The 21,080-nt window shown below is 39.4% G+C and overlaps 1 long non-coding RNA gene across 1 annotated transcript; it reads right to left on the bottom strand.

The window, feature by feature from the left end:
• Window positions 1-3,883: 3,883 nt before the first annotated feature.
• Window positions 3,884-16,434, bottom strand: LOC120245186. Its single transcript, XR_005531724.1, has 4 exons — window positions 16,363-16,434; window positions 8,356-8,421; window positions 5,329-5,430; window positions 3,884-3,909 (listed from the first exon to the last, which is right to left on the bottom strand). It is a non-coding gene; the product is annotated as an uncharacterized LOC120245186 (long non-coding RNA).
• Window positions 16,435-21,080: the final 4,646 nt, after the last annotated feature.

Consider the following 21,080-nt stretch of genomic DNA (forward strand, 5'->3'; position numbering starts at 1 on the left):
CTGTCTCTCTCTCTCTCAGAAATAAATAAAAACATTTAAAAAATTAGGAAAAAAATAAAAATCAGATCCACGTCAAAAGAGTCTCCATTTGTGTGACAAGCAGAAAAATAAGCATTTATGGTCACATTTTGTTTCCTTAGCCACCCATACATAACCTTAATACATGTAATATGAGAGGGAAAATAGGACTGTAGATATGATTAATATGAAATAAAAGAGATACCTCTTAGAAGAGAAATTTATTGGGAATAATCTGTATTTTGCATGATTATTTCATTGAATTGAGTTTGTCTGGTTTATTTCTCAGCTCCTAGATGGATCAAAGCCTTAACTAATACAGAGTTTTCAAAATACCTTTTTATTTAATCTGTTACAGTATTTCATTATCTTAGCATCAAGACATTATATCTTATCTCTAATTAAATTTTCTCTTCTTGAAATTTCAGTCTATTTGCTCTTTATCTTTTCTTTATTTGAAAAGAAGAATATATCTGGATTCTTCCTTAATACTCTGCATATTCCTGAAGATAATTAATCATTAGCCCCCTTCCCTAGCATTCTCTTTTTTCTAGGTGAAGAAATCTCTATTTCATTGACCTTTAGGTGTGGTTGTTTCTATCACATTATGGAGTCATTCTCTGAACATAATTGATGTAAGTCTGCCCGTCTTTTAACTGCCAAAATGACAAGGTCTCTCTAATCCTGTTAAAGAGTGTTATCGAAGAAGTTATTCTGAGGAAAAACGTTTGCTTTGCTTTTACAAGAACACAAAAATTGGGGTGGAGAACATCTGACCAAAATATAGATGGGATTAAAAATTCCACCGAACTGGTCTGACTTCATAAAATGCTTTTGAAATGTGTAACATCGTGGGTCAGATGGTCTAGAACAATCTTAGTTTTATTACGGGGAGAGGGGGCGTTCTAAACTATGTTTATAAAGCCAAGTAAGTTAAGTGTTCTCAATCAGAAAAGCTAAAAAGCTGGCTTGAGATAAAGCCTGAACTGAAACAAATGACAAAGGATTGATCACTGGTTTTCTCATGTTTTTCCTTAAATCATTATAAACTTAACGTATTTAAAACTTAAAGTCCCAGCAAATAAACTCCAAAGGGGGGAAAAAAGGCCTTATGTTCATTCTTGTATTTGGCTACATTGTAATTTCTGGCTCAGGGTCATACACATGGTAGGTGCTTGAATCAGACTATACAACTAATATTTAAGTAATGACAATAATAGTGTAATTTTTTAAAATTAATTTTATGTATTTATTTTTTAAGAGAGAGAGGGTGCAAGTGAATGAGGGGCAGAGAGACAGAGGGATAGAGAGAGAGTAAGAGAAATGGGGCTCACCCAAAGTGGGGCTCGTACTCAAAAAGCCTGAGATCATGACCTGAGCCAAAGTCAGGTGCTTAATGACTGAGACACCCAATGATAGTGTCATTTTTAAAATAGTAGTTTATTTAAACATAACAATACTAATAAATTGGAACTCTATTTGATAATTTTAAAATGTTCTACAAAGAATACCTGAGGGGGAGAAAAACTAATTATTATTTATGGCAAACTGTTAATGTTTTATATTGTAATAAAATCTTAATACATAACATATGTATGAATTGTATCACAAAAAATTTCTAGAAGAATTTGTGATTTTGTTTTTCCTAAAGATCAATATATATTTTATACATGTACAGTAGAATAAGTATAAAGAACAATATTAGTTTAAAATATATTAAAAACAAAATATAAATACATTTAATCATGCCCAGAAATAAGTTTTCAAATATTTAGGCCAATGGACTTTTCTTTAAGTACCTTTTTTAAAAAAGTTTGTTTATTTATTTATTTTGAGAGAGAATCCCAAGAGGCCCTATGGTATCCGAGCAGTGGGGCTCAAACCCATGAACTGCGAGATCGTGACGTGCGCCAAAATTAAGAGTCATCCCCCCAACCAACTGAGCCAGCCAGGCACCCCTAAATGCCATTAGTTTGGAAATTTCTGTAAAATGTGATGTTCATCCAATGCGAAGAAGATAATGTATTTGATTGGCAAGGTATATTTAGATTATTGAATTTTAGAACATTTGTAATGTTTACATAACTGCCGAGGTTTTAAAGTGATTTTTCAAGTGCTTGGTGAGGTACCAGTATTAATACTTTTAGATCAATATTAGGAAGATTTTTACATTATGTAATTTATTTTACTGATCTGATACCATTTACTTAATCTTCTGAGCTTACCAATTAAGAGTCACTGAATAATTTCCTGGTAGAACCTGGTGGTAAGAATTGTAATACTGGACCCAAAGCAAGAGATGCCAATTAGAGACTGTGGAAGTTAAAGTACTCAAGAATATGTTGAACTGGGGTTTCTTTCTCTTTTCCATCCTCTCTCCCTTACCTCCTGCTCTTGATCTCTCTTTCCATCAGTTGGGAAATTTTAATATTATAAATTCAAGCCATTTATTTTCATCTAGTATAAAATCATATGTGGTAGTAATAATGGGTGGGGAAGGATTGAGGAACTTAGGCTTTGGAGTCAGATTTGCCTTGTGGCTTTACTTTATAATGACTATGGAACCTGAGCGGGTTACTCTGAGTCTAGGTTTTCTCATTTGCAAATCATGGAAATTAGCATGATTTCAGATTTTAAAAACTTATTTTAAAAAATTTTTAATGTTTTTATTTATTTCTGAGAGAGAGGGAGACAGACAGACAGACAGCGTGAGACAGCAGGGTCAGAGAGAGGGAGACACAGAATCTGAAGCAGGCTCCAGGCTCTGAGCTGTCAGCACAGAGCCCGACCCAGGGCTGGAACCCATGAACCGTGAGATCATTACCTGAGCCGAAGTCGGACGCTTAACTGACTGAGCCACCCAGGAGCCTCTTAATTTATTTTTTTTAGTTTATTTATTTATTTTGAAAGAAAGACAGGTGGGGGGAGAGAGAGAGAGAGAGAGAGAGAGAGAATGTGATTGGGGAGGGGCAGAGAGGGAGAGGGAGAGAGAGATCCCTAGAAGGTTCTGCTCTGTTGGTGCACAGTCGGGAGTGAGGTTCTTTCTCACGAACCATCAGATCATTACTGAGCTGAAATCAAGAGTCGGTTGTTGAACTGACTGGGCCACCTAGGCATGCTGAAATCATTTCGGATTTTATGGTAAGCATAAGTAATGTGCAGAAAATGCGGAACACTCTGACAGGCACAGAATTTCTATTTATTATTGTCTTACTGTGTTTCAGGTACTATAGAGAAGTAAGATAAAATGCTTCTCTCCTTTAACTTTTCTTTTATGTAGAATGAGATTATTAGATGATCTAGAAATCTCCCTCTAGTTGCACACTCTGTAGATTTATAACACCATCCTTTGTAATAACGTTCGTGTCATAGGGATACCGGCATACACAGCCGGTCTTTCTTAGCTAACTTACAGGTGAATACGCTACATGAGAGATACATGATTGAAAGTTAGAGTAGGTGGTGTGGATTCCAGACCCTTTCACCAGCCAGACTGGAATAACATGTCTGCAATTCTGATGAATTAAAAGCAGTTTCACAGTTTGAACTAATATAAAGATTCTAGAGTAATCCAAATAAAACAAACAAAAAAGCCCCCCCAAAAAACAAACAAACAAAAAAACCCCAACCAAATCCCAGATTACATAAAACCAGCTGCAAACTTCTTTAGGAATAATGTAAAGAATGAATCAAGCAAAATTTTTAAAAAATTTATGTTTATTCATTTTTGAGGCGGGGGGAGAGGCAGAGAGAGAAAGAGACAGAATCCGAAGCAGGCGGCAGGCTCCGAGCTGCCAGTACAGAGCCGACTCAGGGATTGAATTTATGAACGGAGAGATCATGACCTGAGCTGAAGTCCGACGCTTAACCGATTAAGCCACCCAGATGCCCCTGAAGTAAAAAAAAAATTTTAATGGCACATTAAATGACAATACTAAAACTTAATCAACAACAGTTAACATTTTTTTTTTTTGAACTCCTATTGTATACACAGCCTTTTATCTTCAAAAACTTAAAGGAGAGAGGGGCGCCTGGGTGGCTCAGTCGGTTGAGCGTCTGACTTTGGCTCGGGTCACGATCTCACGGTTCGTGGGTTTGAGTCCCCGTTGGGCTCTGTGCTGACAGCTAGCTCAGAGCCTGTAGACTTTTTTTTCGGATTCTGTATCTCCCTCTCTCTCTGACCCTTCTCTGCTCACGCGCGCGCGCTCTCTCTCTCTCTCAGAAATAAATAAAACATAAAAAAATAAAATTAAAAAAACACTTAAAGGAGAGAAAAGGGTGTGATGGGATTGGCATACTATATTAGGAGGTCTATCCAATCTATGCAGTGTCTGCTCCTTGTCATCGAAGGATACCACAAACATCTTGCTAAAAAGGGTCTACATCCCAGTCTTTTTTTGTACTACTACATCTGAACTACTTACCTGGATACGATACGAACTCCAATTAATATGTACTGACCCAACCATAGGGGCGCCTGGGTGGCTTAGTAGGTTAAGCTTCCAACTTCTGCTCAGGTCATGATCTCACAGTTCCTGAGTTCAAGGCCCATAGTGGGCTCTATGCTGATAGCTTGGAGCCTGGAGCCTGTTTCAGATTCTGTGTCTCCCTCTCTGTCTGCCTCTCCCCTGCTCACACTCTCTGTCTCCCTCAAAATAAATAAACACTTAGGGGCGCCTGGGTGGCTTAGTCGGTTAAGCGTCCGACTTTCGCTTAGGTCATGATCTCGCGGTTCCTGGGTTCGAGCCCCGCGTCGGGCTCTGTGCTGACTGCCAGCCCGGAGCCTGGAGCCTGTTTCAGTCTGTGACTGCCTCTCTCTCTGACCCTCCCCTGCTCACGCTGTCTCTCTCTCTCCTAGAAATAAATAAAACATTTAAAATAAATAAATAAATAAACATTTAAAAAAATAAAAATGGGAAGATTTTGTTTTGTACATTCTGCACCATGAAAACTAACTGAAGATTTTTTTTTTTTTTGCAAGATTAAATAAATCTTTTGTTTGAGAAATGACTTGGAAACTTGCAACAAGGCCTTTCCCTGCCCCACCCCCCACCCCACCCCACCCCCGGCTGCTGGAGTTATACTATTGAAAAAAATATGCTCTAATTTCTGCTATAAATTAATATTGTACTGGCCAATTCAAATTTTCAAACTGTAGGTTGAATGGATATTCTTTTTAAAAAGGTCAGAATTTATTTAAATCATGAGCAATGTTGAAGATTAGTTTTAGATTGTCTTAAAAGAATATCCTTTGCTTTCCATCAGTCGTGTCTTAAAAATTCATAGGTAAAGCTATTTATGGTCACTCACATGGGCTCAACACAGTTATTGTTTTCTTTGATGATCCATTGTAATAATTGAACAACATCCAGGGAGCCTTTCTTCGAATGATATCCTTCTCTTCTTCCTCATCTTCACAGAAAAAAACTATATAGCATCAAACTTAAAGCTTGGAAAGACACCGAAAACCCTCTGAGTTTCTGACCCACGATATGAAGTAAGACTCAACAATGAAGACAAATAAAAGCAAGATTAGAGTTACTTTCTGGGACACTGAAAGCTACAGAGATGGTTTTTAGTCTTTGTAAAAATGAGCTTTTGGGTTTAGGGTTTTCTCACTTCCTTCCACTCATCCAACATGAGTGAATATGTATGTAAATAAAACATTTACAAGAATTCTTATGTAAATAAAAAAATATAGCATTCAGAGAAAGAAAAGAGCAGTGATAAAGGAAAGCCAGTGCTGTGGGGCTTTGTGAACAAGGGAGGGAAGGATTTCTTTGTGCCACAACAAAATGTAACCGTGCCCATGAAAGGAAGGAAACAGAAGGCTAGTTTTCACTAAAAGCCCGGCTGCATGTAAGTGACCCAGCGGAGGAAATCCTGGTTCTATCTCCAGGGCTCGTGAGCGGTTCAACATGGGTCCTACATGTTTGCAGGGTACCTGTGTCCGTTCTCCCTCTAAAACAAAAAAGGGACCCACACCAATCAGCAGAATTATATTTGTAGCTATTACTGTTCATAGAGAAATTAAAGACAAATAAACAAACAAATTATGCTTTTAATTAAAGTTTTGAGTTCTTTGTTCTAATGCTGCTCGTTGCTAACCAGAGAATGTACTTTCTTCTCTCCTACCCTCTCAGATTAGTGTCCTAAATGTACAAATGCAGGTTCCCCATGGAGATGGCCATTTTCAGAGTGAACAAAACAGGTATCCCTTGAGCAAAATATCAGTCATCCCTTGAGGTTGGTGGCCTCTCACCAAAATGTTTTTATGGATGTTGCCTTATTGTATGACGGTTCACATCCTGGCATAAGCCACAGTCAGTTAGTAAGGGAGGCAAGCTTCTGAGAAGTATTCACAAACAATGAAGTCAACAATCTACGAATTATGGATCCTTTCCACGTTCTGAGCAGTAAAGATAGCTAATCGTCATCTTGTACGCTTTTTAAGAAATCCGAGCTACAATACACATTACAGAAGTATTGCTTTCTTCTCCTGTTACTGACCTGCCATTTGCTACACAGCTATTGTTAGGAGTAATAGATGTGAATGAGACCTTTCTGGAAAGTGGACTTAATAGGAGGCACTTGGCTGAAACACATGTCAAATGTTTCACATTATTTTTCCTTCTTCTCTCCAGTAATCCATTATTAGATTTTTATGACCTAAAAATTAGGCAAATTTGGATAAACGTTACAGACTTGAAAAAAGTAACTTTAGAGAAGTAGGGTGCCATGGTTATTATTTGATGCCTCGCTTGCTTGCAGAGAGATGGTACTAATTGTTTTCGTTACAGTTAGGAATAAAAAAATACAAACCTATTTTTACACAGCTTTAGATTTTTTAAAAAAGAAATCAACATACCATTTACACGTGCCGTGAAAAATCTGTCAATTGTCACACATTAATTAATTACAAGAGTACTGTAAACTTTAACAGCTGGAAAGAACCCCTTTAAACAAGTTGAAAACAACAATCGAGATAAAATTCCCACAAAGGGAAAAATATACAAACAGGCAAGAATCAATTACTACTCAATACACAAAAATCAGCAAGGATTCAGAGATGCTATTCAAAGTACCTTTATCCCAAAGGTAATTATTACCAGTGCTTTCTGGGGTGGGGGAAAAATCCGACAGTAACTTTCTGTCGGAATCTTACTGACCCCTGTAACAATGTGGATGCCTTCTCAGTATAAGTCAGTTAATAAAAAAGGCGTCTTGCCTTCTAAATATCACACCTGCAGTCGTCCAGCCTTGGGAATCATTCAATTCATGGGTGAATACAACCCACATACATCAAAAGTTTCCATTTTTTTCCAGCTCTTTTTAACACCAAGGTCCCTCCCCTCTCCCCAGGCTTCTTGCAGCTATCCAGGGAATCTTTCACTTTTTGTCCTTTCCCGACCCTTCTGGACCACATTTTCTCTTCTTATTCAAGCCATCTGCTCTCAAGGAAGGTAAAACTTCTGCTAAGAAAACAAGCAGCATCCCGAGCAATTGGTAGCTTTTGTGAACTACCCTTACAGCCACTGCCTGTGAAGACACACATTGTGCAAATCACAATTCAAATTATGATAGTAGTTTAAAAATAGTTTGTAATTGATACATTTCTGGCCACAGCCTCCCCCTTTATCCTGCTAGTGGTACAATCTTCTTGCTCTTGACAGAAGTCTTTCTAAAGATCTGCTCAAGCCTCACTAAGCAGCTGTGAGTTAGGTCATTTTCCCAGGAGTTTTACATGTGGAAAACTGGGCATTAGTAAGGCCTCAAAAAGGACACCATCTGGCCCTAGTGAAAAAAAGGATCATGACACTTCCTGTGGTACCAACAGACCCTGATGAACCAGAAAGGAATTCAGCCCCGGACTGTGATCCAATAGAGACCGGCCCCACAATCACCTCTGTGACAGCCAACTCCATTCATCTCAGCGGTTACCTCATGGCACAATGCACTTTTGTGCCGCGCTGTTTACTGAAGGCGGAGCAAAGTCCATTTTGATTTTTGTGTTTAGTCTCAGTGCCTGTCCTCTTTCCTGGAACACATACCACATCAGGAGAGGGTGAGCTGCACAAAGAACAGTGCTTTCCATTCCCATTCACACTCCTCAATCTCCCTCCCACTGTACACGGGACAGAAGAAGAAAATGCTGGCCTCCTCAGGGGCTTCAAAAAGGCCTTTTCCTGACATGAAGCCCTGCCCCTCCCACTTTCAATAAAAATGATTTTAAAGAAGTCAGATCTACGGGTGTTTTTATTTTCTGTGTTTTTGTTGTTGTCGTTTGGTATGTGTGTAGGAAAAAAATGGAAACTTCAACACATATGGAAATCTTACATGAGCACTTGCTGCTGGAATGTTCCACTTCCATTGACTCCATTAGGTGTTGAGTGTTGAAAGGTCCTGTTAAAACGACAGCATCAACTTCGGCAACAAACCAGGTTTTCTTTTTCAGAAAGAGAGGTGTCTCACCAAAGCTCTGTGAGCGTGGATGATGATGACACCTTTCGTTGTCTTTTTGTTTATTACCATTTACAAAGGCTTTCCATGTTTCCTACTTTAGGCTATGGAAATTGGGGAAGTCTAATTAACGACAACAGACCCTTAATTTGTAATTTTTCTCTTTGGCTGAATGTATTATGAAGACAACAAGCAAAGAACTTATTTAATTAACTCATTATCAGCAAATATATATATATACACACACACATACACACACACACGTAATACATACACACATATATACACATATACATACATGTGCTCTCCAAGCATAAAATATCATTTGTAGTGGATGATTGGAAACCCTGAGATTGGTCATTCCAGAAATGAACCGTGGCTATTTGGGATAAACAGGGGCTTCCCTATGAGAGCTTTTAAACCATCTCACAACACAACCAGGAGGACTTGGGTGTGATGGGAAGGCCCTTTCTTAAATCTGAGAGACCACCCCACCCTCAATTCTAATCAGACTACTTCATTATCCACCTTTCATCTTAAAAAAAGATTCTTGCAGCCCTAAGCTACTAAGCCTCATTTTGCCTGCCATTGGGGGCATCATCTGTACATAGAGGCGAATCCTCCCCCACTGTTGGACCCTTCAATAGAAAGCCATATTGTCACACAAAGAGACCTTAGTGTTAGCGAAAATGATTAAGGCCTATCATTTTTCCTATTCTCAGAAGTTAGCTTGGGGAGGGGTGCAGAGAGGCTGCCCTTTTTCCACATAAACCTTCTGGTGCCCAGATTTTGAAGAACTTAAAAAGCCAACACAGAATGAGTAGAATTTAATGAAGGAAAGCATTTCTCTGACTCTGATTCCCCAGTGGAAATGATGGAGCTCTATTGTGGGAAGACATAGCGGAAAGTCATTTATTAACATGTGTGTGCAAGGCCTAATTACTGGTGTTCTCCTTTAACGTAGAATTGTCACCACTGGCATTATTCATAAAGTACCCATTGAGAGAGGTTTAAAACCATAACCCTATCTGTAGTCATCAGTGAATTTTCTCTGGATTCTGTAATGACCAGAAGCATATTATGACTATAAAGCCCAGGGTTTTGTGTACATGCCTACAAGTAACTGCTTGGTTAGGAATGAAGATGAGAGATTGAGAGAAAGAGAGTATGTGTGTGTATGTGTGTGTGTGATTCTATCATGAAAGACCCAAAAACAGAACACGAAACAGCTAGCATTCCATTGCTAAAGTGTGTTTGTGCAATATGCACAAAGTAACTTATCCTATTATGAGTCATAGTCTTTCATAGGAACCTTCTAATGGCTTAAATAAGAAAAGTGTCAGAGAAACTGAGCCAAGTGCCAATAGTCAGGGCCATAGCCATGGGGGCGTGGCAAGCTAGTTGCAGAGAGTAGGGGACAGGGAGCTACCGGAGAGGGGCCCAGGGAGGGCACTGGCTACCGATATTTGGAAAGCCACCTCTGAGGTAGCAGAGGCAATTCCCTGTAACAGAAGGGAGAGGAGAGGAAAAAGGAGTTACTCTGGCAGCCGGAAGCACAGGTTTCACCAGTGCTGCCTAACACAGAAGCCACTTTGCCACCAGAAAAAGGGGGTGAAATATCCAGATTTTGCTAGACATCTATGCGTTCAGTGGTTTGGGACACAAACTCATTCCTTCCTTGAAGATTGCTGACTCTCCCTGTAAGAGTCATCATGGCTTTTTTTTTTTTTTTTTAAATAAAAGAACAATTGAAAACCTGGTAGATCATAAAATAATTAATTTTACCTATTATTTCCTCTGACACTTTTCTTGGCATCGATTTTGCAGCATTAACATATTTGCCTAGTACTAAATGATTCTAAAGGATTAAAATGTTAATTAAAAATAATAAGTGTCATCTCAGTGGCTGGGAAGGCCGACTGTGAGCACTGCTGTAAACTGGAGGCCTGTGTTCTCCTTGCCACACCCATCCCCCGTCCCCCCCCAACTCCACGAGAAGCTCTGTTTTGAGGCAACAGTTCCCTAGGAAGAAAACAGAAGAAGCAGAAACAATTTGCTCCTTTAAGGATTTGAGAATGCTTATGTTGGAACCTCACAAAAGCGGCGTTATGTCCTTGAACATTCTAAAGATCATTGTTAATAGGATCAATTTTTGTGTGTTATTCAACTGGATCCTTCCTAGCCTATAAGAACCGCATTTGAGTTGGGGGACATGGTGGCAATGGGGGTGGGGGTGGAGGGTAAAGGAAGGCCCAGCAAATTCCATGTGATCAGTTCAGCTGCAATAATCTCTTTTCTCCTTCTTGACGAAGCCACACATGAGAGCACTCTGGTGTCTTTCATCATTATTTGTCACCCTTTTGTGCGGAGCAACTTATATCCACAGCCATTCCAGCAATTAAAATGAAAAAGAACCAAACAGTATTCTCATTGAATACTAGGAGGCCAGTGCCACCAAGTGCCATCCAACCTATTGAATGTCGGGTATCTAATGCCATTAGAGCTCTGTAAGTATTCTGTGAGGAAAAAAAAAAAACACAAATAAATTGTTACATGCAGAATGTAGAGAATGATTTAAAAAGATAAAATCTTTTAATACATTGGTGGAAGCTAGATCGTCTGTCACAGGCTCTCTCTCAGTGATAACGTGAAAAAGAACTAACTAAGCAACTGACAGGAATTAGGACTCACATGGAAAGACTGAGAACTTCAAATTTTGGTAGACAAGTAGTCATGTGGTGAAGCAATGTCAAAGCCAGTAAGTCAATCTTGTTTCTGTTGAAATGCCTTCTGAAAATAACTAAGAGCATTTTATTAGCCTGATTTCCATTACTTAAATAGGCTGTACTTCTCCAAAACTATAATGTGTCACCACATTTCTGGGAAAGCTACATTTCAATGATCTTTTCCCAAAAAGGGCAAACTGAAAGAAAGTAAAGAGATACCAACTTCTCCAAGACCATGGACAGAGTCAGGATTGAAATATGGTGATCACTCGAGTTTGGTGCTAATTTCTGATTGTGTAGTCCAGAACATGAAGACCCAGCGAGTCACTTTCCTTATCCCACATGCCACTCTTTCTTAATGTTATTTTCATCTCAAAATTTTAGGGTCATTACAAGATCATCAATTTTGGTGTTTTTTTTAATGTTTATTATTTTGAGAGAGAGAAAGAGAGAGACAGAGTACAAGTGGGGGAGGGAAAGAGAGAGAAGGAGACACAGAATCCAAAACAGGCTCCAGGCTCTGAGCCTCTGTCAGCACAGAGTCCGATGCGGGGCTCAAACTCCCAGGCCGCGAGATCATGACCTGAGCTGAAGTTGGATACTTAACCGACTGAGCCACCCAGGCACCCCAAGAGCGTCAATTTTGAATCTATGTATTTGTTCTTCCATTCAGGGTATAGATTTTAGAAAAGATCATTAATAAAGTTCTCTGAAATACCAAGAATTTACTTTCCCAGGCATTGTGATCCTTGTTATAACTTAGCTGGGAAAAAAGATAGATGCCTGAAATGGTAATTAGTATTTATGGTAACATGCTACTGAAATTCTGAGGTGGCATCAAGGACTCCAGCAGATGATAAAAGAACCTTTTAGAGAATATCCTGATATCTGAAGGAAGAGACAGAAAGTCTTCTTGAGGAAAGAAGCAGTGGCATGCTTGAAAATGGCAAAGGTGATTAAAACATGGTCACCACTTTATACAAAGATACACTCATGTGTGCAGAGCCATCTAGAAAGTGCTTCATGCTCCCTCTTCTTGTAGTTTCAGTAATGACCAAACCTGTCTGCTGGATGCAGAAAGGTTGGAGCTGGAATTCCCTAACAGTGATTTTCCTTTTATGCCAGAGGCAGTGGAGCCAATGAAAGGTTGTCAGCAGTGATGGTCTGGCTTTGGTTGACTGTGACATGATCATGAAAAATAGTCAGGTGATGGAGGCTGGGGTGGGAGATATGGGCAGCATGTAGCATAGATCAGTCTTGGAAGTGGAGAGGTGAGAATTGTCAAATATCCTAACATGTGAGAGAAAGGCCAGAAACACCTGTGCCCTTAGAAGACTCTCATTAATGACCTTTAGAATCATATAGCCTAGTGTGAGGGGCTAGAATCTGGTGGGGGGGGTGGCTGGGGACCAGCCAGGTTGTGGTCCAGAAAAGTACTTCTGTGTTACACTCTTAGGTTGCATTATGACTGTAAAGCAAAGAACAGAGAATCTTTCTTGTCTTCTCCCAAACTGGGATTTGATGACGGTATCTGTACAACCCCTTTGGGAATGGAAAATTCTAGAACTGGAAGAGTAACTTTTTATATTTTACATTCTTCCCTATGATCTCATAAAGAAAGCTGTGCAGGGATTCACTGTGGCTTTTACAGGTCTCTTTAAAGTAAGTAGACAGTGTTTTGTAAATGACAAAATTTCAGGTAAAGCTCTGTTGAGTTTCCCCCAAATGTCTTTATTTCTAACAACCGCAATAACAAAAAAATAATTTAGTAAGTTAAATAGCCAGCTTGGGTTGGCCCAGGAGATTCTGCTGCTGGATATAACTGAGTTTGTCCTTTTAAGGTGACCACATTTTCCTTTGGTGCAATTTTTGGCAAAATATGTGACTTTGAGATTATCAGTAGGGAGTGGCTGGCCATTTGGCTTTAAATTTCCTAAACTTTTTTGAATGCTTAATTGTTTGCTAAGATGTCAGCTGCAAGATTAGTGGAGCTGGGGGAAAAAAAAGGCATGCATTCACATTGGCCCTATGTCTATTTTCAGTGTGAAGGGAACTGGCTGGAGAGTGTAGCAAACACTTGAAGCTATGCGTTCTGCATTACAATGAAGCCACGCTGTATTACACAATACCTCAGAGTTGTTGTTGTTGTTTTTTAAAGGGCATCATATCCAAAACCGTTTGAACACAAAGCAAGAACAGATGACAAATACTAAGATGTGTTAAACACCAGGACAATTACATTAAAATGGACTTCTTCGAGACTAACCCCCCACCTCAATTTCTTGCTAAATAATTAGCTAGAAAAGTATAAAAGGACTCCTTAAAAAATATTGGAATGAGGCTGGGCCAGAATGAAAAATAACAGCCACAACTTGTCTATATGTCAAGAACATAGTGTCTGGCACAGTATTTACATATCGAGTGTGTATAGGTGTGGTGGTATTTAAGAATGTGTCATTTGACGTAGTCTTCCAGCTATCTGTGAGAAAGAAAAATGTCAGAAAGTACATTCACAGTTGGAATTCCTTTTCTGGTTCTGCTAATTATTGTAAATACAGACCCTTTAGTTTTGTTGTACTACAGAGACTCCTAAAAATGATGCCATTATCTGCTTTCTCAATAATTCCCTTTTTCCAAGACCAATAAATGTCATTTTTAAAGGACAAAGAAATGAAAGTTAGCAAAATCACTTGGCGTTGTAGGGACAAATAATAGTTACATCTACAATATAAATTTAATTTTCTGATCATATTTAATGCCGGTGAAATGAACAGATATAGGACTTAAACTCAGGCCTTTGGATTCCGGTTCTGTACCCACAATTCCAAATCAAGCCACAAACATATGTCTGCTAGCTGACATATGGTAGAGAAGGGGCATAGAGCTATTCAAATTTATATAGAGCAGATTTCAATATTCATGGAGTTAGGACGACAGTTTCCCACGGTATCTTTTCTGTTTGGATTCTATGATCTCTTCAATTTGAAACCTTTTCTTCTGGTCCTCCCTAACATTTTTGCCCCCTAAGACGTTTGGTGATTACTATGTTTTGCTGTATCAACTACTTTATTTTGGTAGTTATCGTTAGGTTGGGGTCTGTGTTTTTTTATCACCTAGCACGGAGCCTGGCACATAGTAGGCACTCAATAAATGTTTGTAGGGTAGAAGATAAGTGTGCACATTTGGTCTCCTTGGTTAAGCTGCCAATCCCTGGAGGGCAGAGAAGGTGTGCTAAGCTTTTGTTGTCCTTCCCCTGGTGCTTAGTACCCTGTATGACAGGTTATGTGGGACAGTGACAGGAAAGTTTCATGGTGATGATGTCACTGTGGCAAAGGGACAGAGGGAAGAGAGGAAGTCAGGGAAGGAAGAAAGAGAGGAGAGGGACAAAAAGAAAGGATAATTTGGAGCAGAGAACCAAGCTAGTTCCAAATCCCCCCCCCCTCCCCCGGGAATTAGCTTAACCTGCTCCCTTATTTTAGACAAAGGGAAGACAGGCGGGAGAAGAGAGAAATTCAGGAAGCAAGAGTATAAATTGTGGCTGTGGTGGTGAGCAGCATTCCAAGTTTACCAAATCATTTGCTAACACAGTAAATACAACATTTTCCTAAAGAGTTACTAGGTAGTGAAATTAGACTCTTATCTTATATTGTAAAGTTATTAGGATATTGGAGTTTAGAGGGAATGTGGAGAATTTTTTAAGAAGTAATCCCTAAAACTTGGGAAATTATAATTATTTTTTCTAATGAATACACTTAACAAGCTACAGACTCTCAAATGTGATACATTTGGCAAAGAATGGGCCCTGTCATGAAACCTGAAAGAGGTCTGTGCCATTATTAATCTGCTACCCAGGCAACACTTTTTGGGTCTTAATGAATAGCCTCTAATTGGCTGAGATTGGCCCACATACCCAGGAGCTGTTCACCAAATACATTTTTTTCAAGATTTCACATCTTTCTTACATCTGCAATATAGGAAAATTTTCCTGCTCATACTGTAGTAGATGTTCACCATATACCACCATAACTTATACGAATCCTTACTTCACTAAGATTTCTTAAATTATATTCTGGTTTTATAAATAGTAAACCCAGAGTGTAAGTGAAAGTAACTCCTGGATTAAAAATAACTGTTTGATAATAAAAAGCCTCTGTATTTGTATTCTAAATACAGATCACTGATTCTTGGAGCCCAAATAACACAGCTATTGTGAAAAAATAAAGTGTGTGTGTATATATATTATATATGTGTGTGTATATATATATAATATATATATACTACTTTTGTTTTTATTGTTAGAAAACCAAGATGTGAGAAGATTCTATTTTTATGTGTTTAATAATTGACCACAGGGTTATGGAGGGGACCCTTTGATCCATCTACTAGTCATATTGGAAACACCCCAAGGGCAAGGACTGTGATTTCCCCAGCTCCCTGTCTCAGGATCTAGGCTGCAATATCCAGGGCACTTCTAAGGACGGCCTGCAGAGTGAGGTGAATAAGGAAGCAGGGGAGGGCCAGAGGAGCAGAGGGTCCAGGAGACTGCCTGGCTTCCAGCCTTACCCCCATTCTGTAGGAGTCCACTAAGCAAGCTCTGCAACACCTCTTCCCCTCTCAACACTTTGAAGGATTTAAAAAAATATATTTATTTATTTATTGGAGACCACAAGTGGAGGAGGGCCAGAGAGAATGGGACAGAGGATCTGAAGCAGGCTCCACCCTGACAGGATGAGAGCATCAAGCCTGATGCGGGGCTTGAACTCAGGAACTGGGAGATCAAGACCTGAACCGAAGTCGGATGCTCAACCCAGGCACCCCAACACTTTGAAGGATTTCCTGAATAACTATAACTATTTTGTCATGTGTTTATTTACTGCCTGTCACCTGAATTTATAGAAAATGTTTGAAGGTTTTAAAAAATTATCTGATAGCAAGGTAAGCATATTTTTTAAAATAATGTCTGCAAGAGTTTAGGTAGGGACCTTTGGTAAAGGAAATATGACTCCCATTAAAACCTCCTTACCATCCCCCTTCAAGAGAAATACAATTACAATTTACCAACTTGGTCATAGTGCCTTTTCCATGACCACAGTCTGTGTGGGAAACCTCTAACTCTACCTCAGAGTCAAGGTTTTATTGTTAACTCAGAATACCAAACCTGCGGTGGCGTGTTGGAGGACATCACTGAATCTGAGTCACAGAGAGTGCTGCTTCAGAAAAAGAGAAAGGGAGGGAGAGAGAGAGAGAGAGAGAAAGGAGAGAGAGATGGGCAGAAACAGAGACCTTTGTGAGGTAATAGAATGTGAGATACAGAAAGAAAAATCAAGGGGATAAAGGAAAAGACGGTAGGAGAAAGAAAGCACTAGGTGAGTGATGGTAGGAGAGAAATGTACCAGAATAAAAGATGGGTCAGTGGCAGTCTGACATTGTAAATGATTTTGAATACAGATGAGTTGCATATGATCATCCTGGCGAGAAAAGGGAAAAGTCCAAAGGGGTTTTCTGAAATAGGGCAAGGTGACATTAATATATGAATAAAGTAACAATTGGATAAATGAGGAATCCCTTCAACTTGATTTTGATTAATTATCCAGTAAACTCAAGTTCATGTGATGCAGTGCCTGTCTGGAAGTAGTTTTAATCCTGCTGAAGAACCTGGTAGCTGGATTCTTATTCTTGAGGTACCATTGTTATGAAGTCAGAATTCCAGGAAGGCATAATTTTGTAACTGCAGAATGCCTCACACCATTGCTGAAACCCTTAGAAACACTACCTTCAACTTTGCAAAACCATAAGTGTTTGTAATTCATCCAGGAAGGAAATGACATATGTGGACTTCAGTGCTATGTGTGTGTGTGTGTGAAGGGTGGGGGTGGAATGTGGTGAGTGGTGAGGACAGATCAGGGTGTCGGGGAGGGAGAAGAAGTGCTACAGAGTAATTTGTAGGAATCAGAAGTCCACAGAGAAGGAAGACTCTTGTAGGAAAACTTGGTGTCATAACTTCACTGCGTGACAGGACTGTAAAGGTGCTAAGTCGCTGTGCACCTGGCAGCCTACTACAGGCTTGTCTGTTATTTTTCTTGCTCCTTAAAATGTCACATCACTTACGCTATTTTTTAAATTCTTTGTCAGTGGACAGATAATTGGCAGAGAAAACCAAGAACAGAAATTTTCTCAGAGCATTCTGGTTATGATTTACAAGCTTCTGATTTCTTCCTGTCATGGGGAAAAGTACCTGAGAGCAGGCGCTGGGAAATACTTAGCTGGTATCAGAATTTCTTTCTTTGTATTGAAAGCTGCAACATTCAATCATCCCCAAGAATGTTCAAGACCAAAACTGGCATAAAATTTAAAGATGTTCTCATCTGAATATGATATTTGGAGTGCTACCCATTGAGCAATCAAAATTCACAAATCCTGTATCAGTTAAACTCTTCTGCTTTGGGATTTTATTACAGACCTACAATATAGGGCAACTGTCTTCCTTTTAAACTGTATTTACTATTTTATAATTAAAAGTAGCACATACTGGTTGTAACATGTATGATAGTAGAAAGGTATAAAATGAAACAGTGATCACTCCCTGCCCCCATTGCCATTTCAATGAGACCAACCTTATAAATGCTTGATGTGCATCCTTCCCGAGCACTCCTCATGCTCTTACCAGCATGTATTAACACATTTATGTGTACGTGTATGCAATGATGCCATATTGCACAAATTTCTTTGAAACTTGGTTTCATTTTAACCTAATAGTAACATATGATGAACATGCCCTGGGTTAGGTGCACACTGAAACAGCTGTGAAACAATATTCCACCTCATGGACTCTATCCAATCATTCTTCAGTTGATCCTCATCTTTCCCTCAAGTGTAGTGGGAAATCTCTTGAAATATTTCATACTATTTGTTACTTCATGTCAGATACCTTTAAGTTCTGGGAAGTAGAATTAATGTGAAACTTAGCGGGATAAGAGGCAAGCCTCAATAGATGTCCTGCTAGATGCACTTGGAGTGGGAAACTGGTATTGAAGTTGCGGAGAGATGTTCATGATCCTACGTAAAGAGAGGTGCAAAACTAACATATATAAACTTGCATTATTCAAATAATAGTTAATAGACTCAGGAAACCAGTGGACAAAAACTAATACGCAAGCAAACTTCTCTTTTCATGATGACTTCTTCCAAGAAAGACCGAGTACTTTGCAGTCATCTTCATGCCATGAGTTGGCAATGAGGCTACTTGTATATTGAAAAGAGTGAAGGAGTGAAGAATTAGGAACCAAGTCTTCTAATGCTCACAGTAGAAAAGGTATACGGTGCTTGAAGAACACTCAATATTCTAAATTCTGAATAGAGGCAAAGAATGAACTGGGGGGTTGGTAATCCACATTCACAAAAGAGTCTGCTTTACAAAACAACTTAAGTTCCTGGAGGAGTCCATGCACAGCGAGTGCCCAGGAGCACGGTGCTTCCTGACAGCACTGCCTGTGGCCTCAAGAGAGACTCCAGACTAACCCACTCTACATCTCAGCCCACACAATCAACCATGCACATTTTAAAATGAATAAACAGTAACACTGACTCATCACTCCCTTGGCATATCCAATAGTTCCTGTAAATAGAAAGCTCTGGAAGTGCATTTAAAACATAATTGATTTAGAAGAAAAGGAAATTTAGGGCAAAGTGCAGTACATCCTTATTCTACATTATGGACCTGCTAGAGAAAGAAAGATTTCTCTGAAAAGAGGAAGTTCCAGATGTGGCAAACTAGTCAGAGTAATAAAATTAACGGTGGACAGTATTTGGTTGTATAGTCTATTTTGGCCAACTAGAATTTTAGCCTTGACTTTAGTTTGGACTGATAATCTTATTTCAGACCGATTTTCCCAATTCTTAATAAAGAGGAGTGCTGGCAAGCACTACCATCCCCCTTTCTGTGCTGTGATGAGGATATGAGACAGCCAATCTTGTGTTTGGGGATGGGGTGAAGATTGGCTGAAAAGCTGTCGAAAAGAAGGTGAAGATGATTCTTGGATGATTCCACATTCTGTAACTTTGCAAGGTTTGGGCTTGGGATGGAGTAAGGAAGAGAAAAAGGGGCAGCAATCTACTCTGGAGCTTTTTGGTGCTCTGCCTGCCTTTCTCCCCCAGATCACTGGGGGCCCAGCCCTGGAAGGGGACAGGAATGCATGTACAAAAGGAGAGAGAAAAGGGATCACTCCCACTTGCTGTTGTAGCTTTCATCTTCTTCTCTGTGATTATAAACTTGAAAATTCTGGGTCTATTTCCAGCCTCTCTGATGGTGTTGAACTCTGTGCACAGCTATTTCACTGCCCTTCATCCTGTTCCCTAGTCCTTCCATGAAGGAAGCACAGCGCATATTACTCCTGCTCTCTCCCTGGCCCCCATTCAGGGCAGGCACTTAGTAGATATTCAGTATATTCTTGAGAATCAGTGGTGGCTTTTCCTTCTCCTTTCCCTTTGGCCTCTCCTCCTACTGAAAACTCTGGTCTTTCTATGTGTGACCCATGTAGAATGGAAGGAAACACTTTTGATAAATTGTTCAGGCATTTTGCCTCTGCTGTCTATCTGGTTAACATCTCCTCTCCTCCATGAAACCTGCACTCTGGCTCTCTATTATTTAATGAATGTTCCTGGAGCATTCCTGAGTCCTTGGGTCTGCCGTCTGCATCATCTCATCTAGGTGGGTGGTTACTGAGAGACTGGTCTATGGATATGAACCAGTTCATGCTGAGATTTTCTGAAGGGAAATGAAGAAACACACACCCACACCACGATGATTTATTTCTCATAAGGCCAGATTCAACCAGCTTAAAGAGCTGTCATTTATTTTGAGTGTTTTTTTTTTAAAGGTTTCAGTGTTAAAATATATCATTTTAATAAAATGATGGTTATTCTAATTGGAATTATTTTTGGTTTTAATGGCATTACTTGGAAAAAATAAGTGTTGGCAACATTTTGTAAGCCTCTATTAAAAAAATTGTTCCATGAAGTCTTAATATCTGGAAATCAGTCTTCCAATCACCACTTCTGCTCTGGCAGGAGAGGGCTAACCTGTGATAACCACTTTCTATTCTGAATTCTTCCTCCATCTTCCACCTTTATTACTCACTCGTTCACTCAAAGTATATATCAAGAACTTACTGGAAGATAGGTCCCAAGCTGAACATTGTGGATATTGTGATGAAGAGAACAGGTGGGCTCACTGCCCTCTTAGAACTTACTGTTTCTAGAGGAAAACACTTACAAATTGGGAGAAAAAAAACCCCACATGTTCCATGAGAAAACACACCAGGTGAGGCTGTTTTCACACTGAGGAACAGAGTGGCCTCTGAGACCTGAAGGTCAGAATGAATTACCCACATGAGGCACAGAGCACTGTTTAAGAAGACTGGAAAGTTCTATAACCAATTAATACAATGTTTGGTAGACAGGAAAGACTTTGAAGTAAGTCAGGTTCTGCATTGAGACTGAGGAAGAACTGTGAAATTAAATAAATTTACACGAGGGAATACATTTCATAATATTTAAAAGAAACCCAAGCTATGAGTAGGTAACATTAAGGAAGGGGTGATAGAGAGGGCAAGGGGCACAATGAACATGTTCCAGACATCGTAAGAGCACGTGCAAAGGCCTGGAGATGAGAAAGCTTGGTGTAGAATAAATGTTTGATTATGACGATCTATTGCCTGTTGGTATTTCCCAAGTCAATACATTTTATTACATTATATGCAGGTTTAGTGGTAAATGAGATGCACACAACAGGTTTAATTACATGAAACAAGTGAGAGTTAACTCGCTGTGGGAAACGGTACATTATGGCCAGCCTCCTCCTGTAGAGGATATTGAATT

Source organism: Hyaena hyaena, unplaced genomic scaffold (assembly GCF_003009895.1).
Source record: "Hyaena hyaena isolate Hyena2069 unplaced genomic scaffold, ASM300989v1 scaffold_408, whole genome shotgun sequence".
NCBI lineage: Eukaryota > Metazoa > Chordata > Mammalia > Carnivora > Hyaenidae > Hyaena > Hyaena hyaena.